Here is a 12032-nt window from a genome sequence, read left to right as displayed (position 1 = left end):
AAAGATTAATCCATCAGTCACTAGGATTGATTAAGAACCTACTGTGCATCAAATCCTAGGGATAGAAGTAGGGCTTCATTAGGGATCATCTAGTCAAACCCCTTCACATCACTAACAAAAGAAAGGGAAGCTCAGGAGGAACCAAGGACATACCCAAGGTCGTAGAGGTAGTAAGAGGTGGGGCCAGAATTTGAACTCAGGTCCTCGGATTCCCCCTTCATCTGGTGCCCACTATTGGAAGGGGAGGGTGTCCTGCCATCTGCCCCCTCCCAGTTTTCACAACCACTGAGCTCCAGGAGGAGAGAAAAGCTGCATGTCACGTCCCAGAAGCCATCCTCATAACCACGTCAGGACCCAAAATAGACAGCCTGAGTCATCCTCCCTCCATGTGGGAAAGAACAAAGCCGATTCCAGCCCCCAGATTTCAAGCTCAGCTCTGCCACCCCCGAGGGCACGTCTGCTGACTGCTCCCCAGCTCAGCTGGTCTCAAAGCCCAGGTTACTGCAGGAATACCAAGGAGAGTTTCGGATTGGTCAGTCACCCTGGGTAGGATGCTGAGCAAAGCATCCTCTGGGTACCATGGCCAGAGAACCTGTCGAAGCAAGAGGAAGGGATGAGACTGGGTCCTAAGGATCTCGATGGTAATTCAGTCATGAACACCATCCTCTCCCCTCCCCAGCTCTTCCATGGGGACCCTCGTGGCTGGGGAAAGGAGAAATGGATGTTAATTTATTCTTCTTTGCTAATTTGAAAAGGAGCATAAACAGCGAGCTCCCGTTACGGAGTTCTTCAGAGGGTGTACTTTAAGTCCAATTATGTGAGATTAGTGTATTTGCTCTTTGTTCCTATGGCATATTAATTGCATAGCTGGCATTCTGGCAATTAACTCAATTATGGGTTCTCTCCTTTCCAGCAAGCCACAATTTTATACATTTGATTCAAAAGAAGCAGATAGATTAAAAAAGGTCATTTTAGGAGAAGGTGAAGGAAACTCTCTCTGCCTAGTACACTCTTCACCTTTCCCCCATAAAAAATATCAGTCAGGTAGAAATAAGGAAAGACTCCCCCAAGCCAAAGAGGAGTGAGCAGGAGGAAGGGAAGGGAGGTATTTATAGCATCAAGTAAATGGATGAAGAATCACTAGCAAAAAACAAAAGTCTTCCCCTGCTACCTGCCTCATCTTCCATTAAAGGTACCACCATTAATATTATCTGACATTTGTAAAGTGATTTATGGTTTGCGATGTGATCCACATATATCATCTCCTTTGGGCATCTCAGCTTTCTTGTGAGGGAGATACTAAAGGTGTTATTATCCCCATTTTACAGATGGGGAAACTGAGGTTCAGAGCTGTTAATTGATTCAAGTGAAGTCACAAATCAAGGAAGTGACAGAGGAAAGATGTGAACCAAGGACATAGTATCTAGAACTGGGTGGGTTCTCATGGTCGAACTCCTTCATTCTAAAGATGAGCTTCAAAGTAGTTAAAATGACTTGCCCAGGGTCACATGACTGGGAAGTATCTGAGGCAGAATTCAAATCCAGGTTATCCTGACTCCCAAGTCCACCATTCTAACCATTATACCATCCTACCTCTCATTTACCTGACTCCCCAGAAGTGAGACCTTGAATGCATCTTTTTATTTTTCTCATCCTCTCCCTACCCCCAATTAAGGAGAATATAATCATAATTGAAATCTTTATAGTACTCTACATACATTAACTCATTTGAAAGGAAAAGGATAGTACAGTGGGAACAAATACTGGCCTTTGAGTCAGAGAGTTGTATTTAAATCTCTTATTACTTTTATAATTTTGGGGAAGGCTCTCTCTGGGCCTCAGTTTCCTCATCTGTAAAATGAAAGGGTTGACTCCATGGGCTCTTAGATCCCTTCCTGCTCTAAGTCTATGATCTTCTCATATCTTCTTAGCTCAGATTCTGTTTCCTTACTGATTTCAGCTTTTTCATCCCTGGGAGGCAGGAGAAGGAAAGGCTGCCCATATCCTCCCTGTCCTGCTGGGAAACTTAGGGCTTTGGGCTTTAGAGCTGAGTTGAGCTGGGTTTCCCCCTGTGTCAATTTAAAAACCCAGTATGCCTTTCTCAGACTATGGCCAGATGTTGTTTTGGTACTTAGAATAATAATTCACATCCCGAAAACACTTTAAGCTTTCCGAAATACTTCCCTCATAATAACCCTTTGAGATAATAATAGTTAACATTTATATAACACTTACTTTGTATTAGCACCGTATCAGATGCTTTGCAAATATTATTTCATCTGATCCTCATGACAACTTGGGGAGGTAGCTGCTATTGTCTTCAAGGAAACTGAGGCAGACTGGTTAAGTGATTTCCTCTGGGCCACTTCCCCTATTATCTGAGATTAGATTTGAATTTAGACTTTACTGACTCCAGACCCAGTTCTCTATCCATTAGGTCACCTAGCTACCTCAGATAAGTAGCATTATTTCCATTTTAAAGATGAAGTAACAAAAGCTGAAAGGAGGGACTCTCTAGTACAACCCACATCCAAGAGCTTAACTGCTGTCAACTCTCCTCATTGTAAAATTTTTCATTGTGAGCATTTACTACATGTAACTGGGAAGCAAGGTTTGATTTATTGTTTTGTTTATTGAGCTGACTTTAGAAAGTGATAGAGATCATGTAGGCAATGCAGATACAACTCAAAGGTGTGTCTTGTGTACATTTTCTCCCTTGGGCAGCTAGTAGTTAAACATTTACCTGCACATACCTGCATACCCAAAATAGAATTCTATCTCCAGCATGCCAAGAAGGGGTCATGTTACAAGGCCTACAGAAAAAGAGATCCCAAAATTTTTGGAGGCAGTCTAATCTACTCTAGGGCTATTCTCATTCTTAATGAATTTTTCTTGACAATCAAGCCATAATAATAATAATAATTAGGAGATGCAAGAGGAGGATGATAATGATGGTGGTGGTGATGGTGGTGGTGATGATAATGATAGCGGTGGTGATGATGAGGATTATGAAGAGGAGGACAGCATGGATAGTAGTGATGGTAGTGATGATGGCGGTGGTGATGATGAGGATTATGAAGAGAAGGACAGCATGGATAGTAGTGATGGTAGTGATGATGATGGTGGTGGTGGTGGTGGTGGTGATGATAATGATAGCGGTGGTGATGATGAGGATTATGAAGAGGAGGACAGCATGGATAGTAGTGATGGTAGTGATGATGATGGTGGTGGTGGTGGTGGTGGTGATGATAATGATAGCGGTGGTGATGATGAGGATTATGAAGAGGAGGACAGCATGGATAGTAGTGATGGTAGTGATGATGATGGTGGTGGTGGTGGTGGTGGTGATGATAATGATAGCGGTGGTGATGATGAGGATTATGAAGAGGAGGACAGCATGGATAGTAGTGATGGTAGTGATGATGATGGTGGTGGTGGTGGTGGTGGTAGAAGTGGAGGTGATGATGTTGATGATGATGATGATATTGATGTTGATGATGATAGTGATGGTAATAATAATTATGAGGATGAAGATGATGATGATGATATCCAGTCTTTACATAATACTTCAAGGTTTGCAAAGCCTTTCTGTAAGTAAACACTACCTCCTTGCAGCTTCTAAATCTTGCTCCTCTGGAGCCAAGAAGACCAAGTTTAAATCCCTCTGCAAGGTAACAGCGCTTCAAATATTTGAACCCAATTAAAATGAACGCCCTTTTCCCAGTCAAACATCCCAGGCTCCTTTTTTAACTGATCCTCCTAAAATGAAATGTTGAAAACTTTCACTATTCTAGTTCCCCTGATATTTATCCTAAGTTCCAATTATAAGCAAAGTCTATGCTAAGTTCTAGGAAGTCAAAGACTAAAATAAAGCAATCCCTATTCTTCAAGGAGCTTGGGGGGGGGGGGCTTAGAGAGAGAATTCAGCACATATAGCCATAAAAAATGCTAGATTATTCTTGGAGGGAAAGAGGATTAACATCCTGGAAGGAAAGAAGACCAGTAAAGGCTTCATATCAAACAAGGTTTCTTAATCTGAGGTTCATGGACAGATTTTAGGGAATCCATGAACTTTGATGTGAAATGATGATGATGATGATGATAATGATATTATTTCTCCTTATTTATATTATACTACATAATTATTCTTTCAATATCATTGGTTTCCTTTGTAATCCTCTGTGTTTTATTTTGTGCATTTAAGAACATGATTTTGAGAAGAGGCCCATAGGCATCATCACTATGACTGCTAAAGAGGTCTGTGGCACCAAAAAATGTTAAGAATCTCTGATATATGGGGCAGCTAGGTGGTGAAGAGGATAGAGCACCAGCTCTGGAGTCAGGAGAACCTGAATTCAAATGTGACCTCAGACACTTAATAATTCCCTAGCTGTGTGACCTTTAGCAGCTCACTTAACCCCATTCCCTTAAATGAAATAAAAATAAATAGGTAGATAGATAAATGAATAAATAAATAAATAAGAATCTCTGATATAGAACGTGGTGCCTGAACAGAGTCTTGAAGGAAATCAAGGATGTTAAGCACAGGGGAAGAGGGAGATTTGTTCCTTTCTAAGTTGTTGTGAATGACCTTTGAGGCTTCTTCCAGTTTTCAGAGCCTGGGATTCTTCAAGGGACTGATTTCTCCTTTACATTGCCGTTCCAGCGAGGAGGATGCTGGCCTAGTGGGGGGTTGGGGGGAGGCCCCCTTCCTAATGGCCTTCAAGGATTTAATCTCCCTAAGCCTCTGTGCAGCTTGATCATAGCAAGGTATTGGCTAATCCCTCCACATTCGTATTGGGTAGGGTTGGAGGATGGGGAAAAGAAGGGGAGCCCCAAATCCCCTTATGTTTCCATCCAGGGAATGGGAACTCCTAGAAGGAGGCCACATCCTGGGGGATAGAAGGACAGAGCCAGAGAGAGCTGGACTGGCCATGGGTAGCAGGGACAAGCCCAGGCCTAATGGCTACAGCTGTTCATCTGAAAAATCTTCAGCATGAGCTCCACCCAGGGCCTATCCCAGGAGAAAGGATCTCCCACCAGTTCCTCTGGGTTATAAAGGGAGTCCCTTGAAGGACCAATGCCTGCCTTTCTAGTAGGTTCTTGACCTTGTGTGACTGGAAGCTGTTCTATGTTAGCCTAGAGAATGAGGCCTGGCCCTCAGCCCGACATCTGACCTCTACTCTGATATCACCTCTAACTGGGGGAAGGGGAGTAAAAAACCATAAAATGAAATCAGAACCATTGATTTCAGGACATGGACTCCCTCTCCCCCAGGACCTCAGCAAACCTCTTCCTAACCTCTTACCTCCTGTTACAAGAGACAGAGACCCCAGAAATCACACGCCAGTTATTGCATTTGGAGATGGAGGGTTCGGTCCTGGGTGAAAATCCTGATTTTGCCACTTACCATCTGTGGGAGCTTGGACAAATGACTCTACTTCTCTGGGCCTCAGTTTCCCATCTGTAAAAATGAGAGACTGAACTAGATGCACTCTGTGGTCCCTTCCAGTTCTAAATCATGTTACCACGATACAGGACTCAGAGGCTCAGATGGTCACAGATTGTTAGGTGGGATGTTGCAAAGAGATGTTTCTTTATGGTATGTTATAATACAGATTCCTTTTATGTAATAGTCCCCTATATTACATAGGTTGGATTGCTCCCTTCCAATGCTCAAATTCTGTGACTTTGTGAGTATGGGAAAGAAGTACAGGATTAAAATCATAACTAGGGAAGGGCAACTGGCACTCAGTCCCAGGGAACTGGGCCAAATTCAGGGGCTCTTGTCAGTGCTTGCAGTCCTTTGGCAGCAAAGAAATAACTGAGCACTCAATTACGAATAATTATTTAAAATAGTAAACTACCAGATTGGGATGGGAAGGGAACAAACAGTTATTAAGCACCTATATTATAATAAGACCCGTGCTAAGCACTTTTCAAAATTGATCTCTGCAACAACCTCAGGAGGTAGGTGTAATTATTTCCTGCGTTTTATGGGTGAGGCAGAAAGAAGTCAAGTGACTTGCCCAGGCACACAGCTCTTAAAGGATCTGAGGTGAGATATTAAGGTCTTCTTGCCTCCAAGCCCAGAGGTTTTCCTGTTGTATCATCAACTAGAATGGCCTTAGGGACTAAAACCTACTCCGTCTATAGATGGGAATATGGATTCTGAGAGATTAAAGAGATTTTGTAATGGGGAGTCAGTAAGTAATAGCACCAAGGTTCACTGACTCCAAAGCCATTTTCCATTTGACTGTGCTGAAAGAATTTTTGTCTTTGTAGCTCCTTGGGTGCTGGGCAGTTCCTTAAGGAAGTCAACAAAAATTCTGTCTGAAAATGAATTCAGCATTCAGAATTCAGCAAGTCACTGCTCCCCCCTTAGCAAGCTGATGGAGACACTAGCCAAAAACCCAAGAAAGGTATACAGCCCAAGGTGCTGCTGCTGCTGTCTCCTTCAGGTGACAGGTTAGTCCCTGGGACTCAATTAGTTTCTTCCAATAATAATAAAAGCCAAGATGAATATTGTCTCTGATCCATCTGTAAGGAAGAAAACAAACATTTATTAAATGCTTACATGTCAGACAACATGCTAAGCACTTTATCTTCACAACAACCCTGGGAAGTAGGTGCTATAATTGTCCCTGTTTTACTGTTAAGAAAACTGAGGCAGTCAGAAGTAAAATTATTTTATTTTTTTAATTTATATATTATATATAAAACAAGCATTTTCATATCAAAATACAACAAAAAGATGTTGTTATATGAAACTGCAAATTTACTATACACAACTTGCTATAACTTACAAATATTCAACAAAATTCTCATGTAGATTTCCTTTCTTTCCTTTATTTTTCTTCTCTCCCCCCCCCACTATAGAGATGGTTACCATTAGACATAAATAGATATAGAAAGACAAATAGACAGAAAGATGGATATTTCTATTTATCAGTTCTTTCTCTGGATTTAGATACCATCATTCTTTATAGTTAATTTGGGTGTTTATAATAATCAAAATATCTTATTTGCTCCAAATTGTTCTTCAAACAAAATTGTTATTACTGTATACAATGTTTTTCTGGTTCTGCTCATTTTGCTTTTCATTATTTCATGCAAATCCTTCCCATGTTCTTTCTAAGATTATTGAGCTTGTCGTTTCTTATAGCCCAGTAGTTATTACATGTCTGAGAGGAACTTTGAACTCGAGTTTTCCTAACTCCAGGTCCAGTGCTCAGTTCTTTGTACCACTGTAATTACTGTCTCTAGCAGGTTCTATGAATTAGGCTGATGCTACAAAGCTCAAACTGAAATAGTCTCTGTCCACAAGGAGATTACATTCTATCAGTTTAGACTTCATCTATGTGGATCAGTGGGTAGAGTGCTAGAACTGGGGTTAGGAAGATAAAAATTCAAATCCAGACTCATATATCTATTGACTATGTGACCCTGGTCAAGTCAAGGCATCTGTTTGCCTTAGTATCCCTCAATTGTAAAATGGGAATGATAACATGATTGTTGTGAGGATCAAATGAAATAATATTTGTAATAATAATATTTGTAAAGGGTTTTGCAGAGTACCTAGCCTATAGTAGGTCCTGCCCCTCCCCCATCCCAGTAGCCCACCCAGGAAAGTGGACCAAAGTACCAGGGACCAACATTCCTTTGACTGTTGGAGGATATCCTATAGGGCAAATAGTCCATGGATGTGAACCTTCTGTTCAGGTGGAGGATCTTAGAGGCACTGACAAAAGATGACAGGCAACCCAGAACCCACTTTGGGCCTCCCATGGTCTACAAAGATCAGACTGGCAATGGATTTGGGTAGGGAAAGGGAATAATCAAGTATTAAGCACCTTCAGTATGCCAAACATTGAGCTCATTTAATATCTAATTTACAAATATTTCATTTAATACTTATAAGAATCCTGGAAGGTGGGAGCTATTATGATATCCATTTTACAGTTATAGAAACTGAGGCTATAAGCTCTTTGACAGCAAGGACTATCTTTGGTCTCTTTTTGTATCTTCTGCGCCTAAATCAATATTTATTGATTGACTAATAATAGCTAGCATTTATAGAGCTCTTCAGATTTAAAGAGCATTTTATAAATATTTGATTCTCACAACAATATATTATCCTATCACCCAGAATTTACAGATTGAGAAACTGAGGTTTAAAGAAGTCAAACATCTTGCCTAGGATCATACAGCTAAAAAAAATGTATCTGAGGCTGGATTTGAACTCAGGTCTTCCTTACTCCAAGTCTAGGGTTCTAGACCACTAGAAACCACAACACCAAGTAGTCTCAGAACTGGGATCCTGATGATGAGATCCATCAATGGAATGAATGGACTATCTGTGTTAGAACCCAGAAGCTTAGCCCTCCTAAGTTCAAGGGTTGAGCTGAGCCAGGGCTTCAGATGGTGATGCCCAGGACAGGTTTGATGGCCACCAAGTCAGAAGGGAAGTCCAGAGGTTTCTGAATGAATTATATCATTGTGATCCTCCCCCTTTCCTTTCCTTCTCCCTTCATCTCTGACTCCCTGGAGAGCTTTTATCATACTAGGTAAATTAAAGAGGGTTAGACCTGGAGCTAGAGTTTGAATTCAGCCTCAGATACCTACCAGCCCGGATGAGTCACTTTACCTCTGTTTGCTTCTTCCTCACCTGTAAAATGGGAATGATGACAGGATCTGCCTTGTACAGTTGTGACAATCTCAAGAAGATAATATCTATAAAGATCTTGGCAAACTTTAAAGTGTATATAGAAACAGCTATTTTTATGTTGTTATTGCTCCACTCTGATTATTAGCTCCTCACAGACCTTGGCATGACCTTTTCCTCTCTCATCTTAGACACATAAAGAGGCTTATGGGAGCACCAACACACACACACACACACACACACACACACACACACACACACCCAGGAGAGTAAACAAAAGGCTATTTTTACTCTCCTCCCTCCTTCCTCTTCTTGCGTCCACAACCTGCAGTGGCTGAGGTACCCTTAGGTTTCCTCTTGGCTCATCTAGGCTGGCCTATGGCGATGGAGCTGGGCCTGCCTCCCTCCTCCAGGGACCACACTCCAGGCTCCTTGGCCAATGGCAGCCCGTGCCAAAGAGCTCAGCAACCAGGCCTTAGGGTTCTGCTCCCTCTCCAGCTTGTCCTTGTCTCAGGGCAAACAAGGACAATTCACAGAATTCCCAGACAGAATCACCCAATTGTAAAATGACTGAATCATAGCATCAGAATCCTTGACTCACCAAATCTCTTAATCAGCATCTAAAGGAGCCTTGGAGGCTATCAAATGCACTCAAACCCTATCAAAGAATTTTCTCTACCTCATAGGCAAAAAGGGGGGGGCCATTAAAGATTGTCTGGGCCGTGGCTGGGCCCTACCTTCTTGAGGCAGCCCAATTTGGATAGCTCTATTGGAAGGAAGTCTTTCCTGACATCAGAACATGCTTGCTTAGAGTGAAGGAGACCTGCAGTCCTCCTGAGAGCCCTCAGAGGTCAGGGTCATCTGGATAAACCAATATAAGGAAATACAGATCCTTCCCTTTCTCAGCATGGAAATAGGGACCATGAATTGGAGGGGATATTTGAACCAGTATTGAAACCTGAGAGATCCCATCATTCAATCCACAGTTTCAACTATTCCTTTCACTTTCCCTTTTATATAATATATATATATATTTATATTTATATATTTATATATTTATATATTTATGTATTTGTTTTTACAAGGCAATGGGGTTAAGTGAAGCTAGGTAATTATTGAGTGTTTGGGGCTGAATTTTTACTCAGGTCCTCCTGACTCCAGGGTCAGTGCTCTATCCACTTGTAAGTGCCCCCACTTTCCCTCTTGAAGAAAATGTTTTTTGGGGGGGGTGGGGAGGCTTGCAAGGCCATGGGGTTAAAACTTGCCCAAGGTCACACAGCTTGGTAATTATTAAGTATCTGAAGTAAGATTAGAACTCAGGTCCTCCTGACTCCAAGGCTGGTACTCTATCCACCATGCCACCTAGCTGCCCCAAAGAGAATGTTTTTCACCAAAGAAAAGTCCAAATTTTGGGGAAAGAATGCTAGACCTGGAGTCAGTTCAAGTTCACATCCCACCTCTGAGGGGTGGCTAGGTGGTACAATGAATAGAGCACTAACCCTGGAGTCAGGAGTACCTGAGTTCAAATTCAGCCTGACACTTAATAATTGCCTAGCTGTGTGACCTTGGGCAAGCCACTTAACCCCACTGCCTTACAAAAACCTAAAACAAACAAACAAACAAATCCCACCTCTGACTCTTAGTGGTCAGGTGACCTTGGGCTGACTCCAGGTCTAGCACTCAATTCAATGAGCTTGATTTGTCATATAAAAACATTTTTTTAAACATTTTATTTATTTTGATTTTATATTTTTTCCCCTTATCTTACTTCCCACCCCCACAGAAGGCAATCTGCCAGTCTTTACATTGTTTCCATGTTGCACATTGATCCAAATTGAGTGTGATGAGAGAGAAATCATATCCTTAAGGAAGAAACATAAAGTATAAGAGACAGCAAGATCAGACAATAAGATACCAGATTTTTTCCCTAAATTAAAGGTAATAGTCCTTGGAATGACCTTGACTTTTAAGTCCCTTGCAATTCTAAAACTATGATAAAAATATTTTTTATTAACTCTCTTGAAGCCTTACTATGAGACTCAAATGAGTTTTTATATATTTATATGTAATATGCATTTATGTGTGTCTATATGTACACATGCACATTGCATTAATATGTATATATATATATACATATGTATGAATGACCTTTTAAAACAGGATATAAATATTATTACTATTACTACTAGATTGTGTGGCAACCTCCTGCACAGAGTTCTCTTTCTGCTGCCAGACACCCCCCCACAGTGAGCCCCCAGCTCAATCAACCATTCTCTGAAAAGAGGAATTAGCTAACAGAGAAGCCATTCTCTGCATTTTTTGGGAAAGAATCAAGAGAGAAAGGTAGTTTCCCCATAAACCGATAGAGCGGGACTTTAAGGGGGGGTAGGGAAAGTAGAGGGGAGGATACTTACTGGTCATTCTAGTCAGCAAGAGTCTCCACGGGTGTGAAAGTCAATGCTTTTAATTCAAAGGTAGGAGGTTTAACAGAGAATCAATCTCCCTATCTTCCAGACTACAGTACATCTCTATCAGGAAAGTGGCAAGGGCTGGGGGGTGGAAATTAGGCTCTCTTCTAAGTGCTTTATAAATGTTACCTCATTTGATCTTTACCACAATCTTGAGAGGAAAGTGTTATTATTATCCCCATTAAAGAAACTAAGAGATAAATAGGCCCCGTGAGCCTAAGGTTACATAGCTAAGTAAGTGTCTGAGCAGGATTTGAACTCAGGCCTTCCCAGGTCCCAAAACTCTATCCACTGTGTGACTTAGCTGCCTCATATAACTAGAAAAAATGAGCCCCATAGGCTCAGGGGGACCCTGAGCAACCCACTGTACAATTCTAAGATGTATCCTACAGACAAAAGAGATGGATGCAAGTAGAAATATGCTAAAAGAAGGTTGACCATAGAATGGGAGGAAGAGAGGAAGGAATGAGAAAATAGGAGAGAAAAAGAGACTTCCATTGGAAGTGGAAAGCAATGGGGGAAAAATGGTACAAGGGAAACTGATTTTTGGATGTAAGCCTTTCTGCTGTCTCATAAGACCATGGTCTTCTTCAGTTTCCAACTAGAATGAGGTCCCCTTCTTTAGGGGGTAGCTGGGAACTCAAGAAGATCATTGTTTAATTTCTATATCTGCCACTCAGAGGGTGTGCAATCTTGAATTGATCCCTTAACTTTTGTCTGTCTCTGGTCATTCCCTAATCCACAGAGAGGATGCTGAGTGGGAGGAACTTACTTCCCTGGAATTTGGAGAGAGCCATTCTAGGTCCTCTCTTCTCTTACTCTCCTTCTCTCTCTCTCTTCCTCTTCCTCTCCCTCTCCACTCTCTCTCTCTGTCTTTGTCTCTGTCTCATCTCATCAAT

The sequence above is a fragment of the Macrotis lagotis genome, chromosome 1 (assembly GCF_037893015.1).
Source record: "Macrotis lagotis isolate mMagLag1 chromosome 1, bilby.v1.9.chrom.fasta, whole genome shotgun sequence".
Classification (NCBI taxonomy): Eukaryota; Metazoa; Chordata; class Mammalia; order Peramelemorphia; family Peramelidae; genus Macrotis; species Macrotis lagotis.
This window is presented reverse-complemented; position numbering follows the sequence as displayed.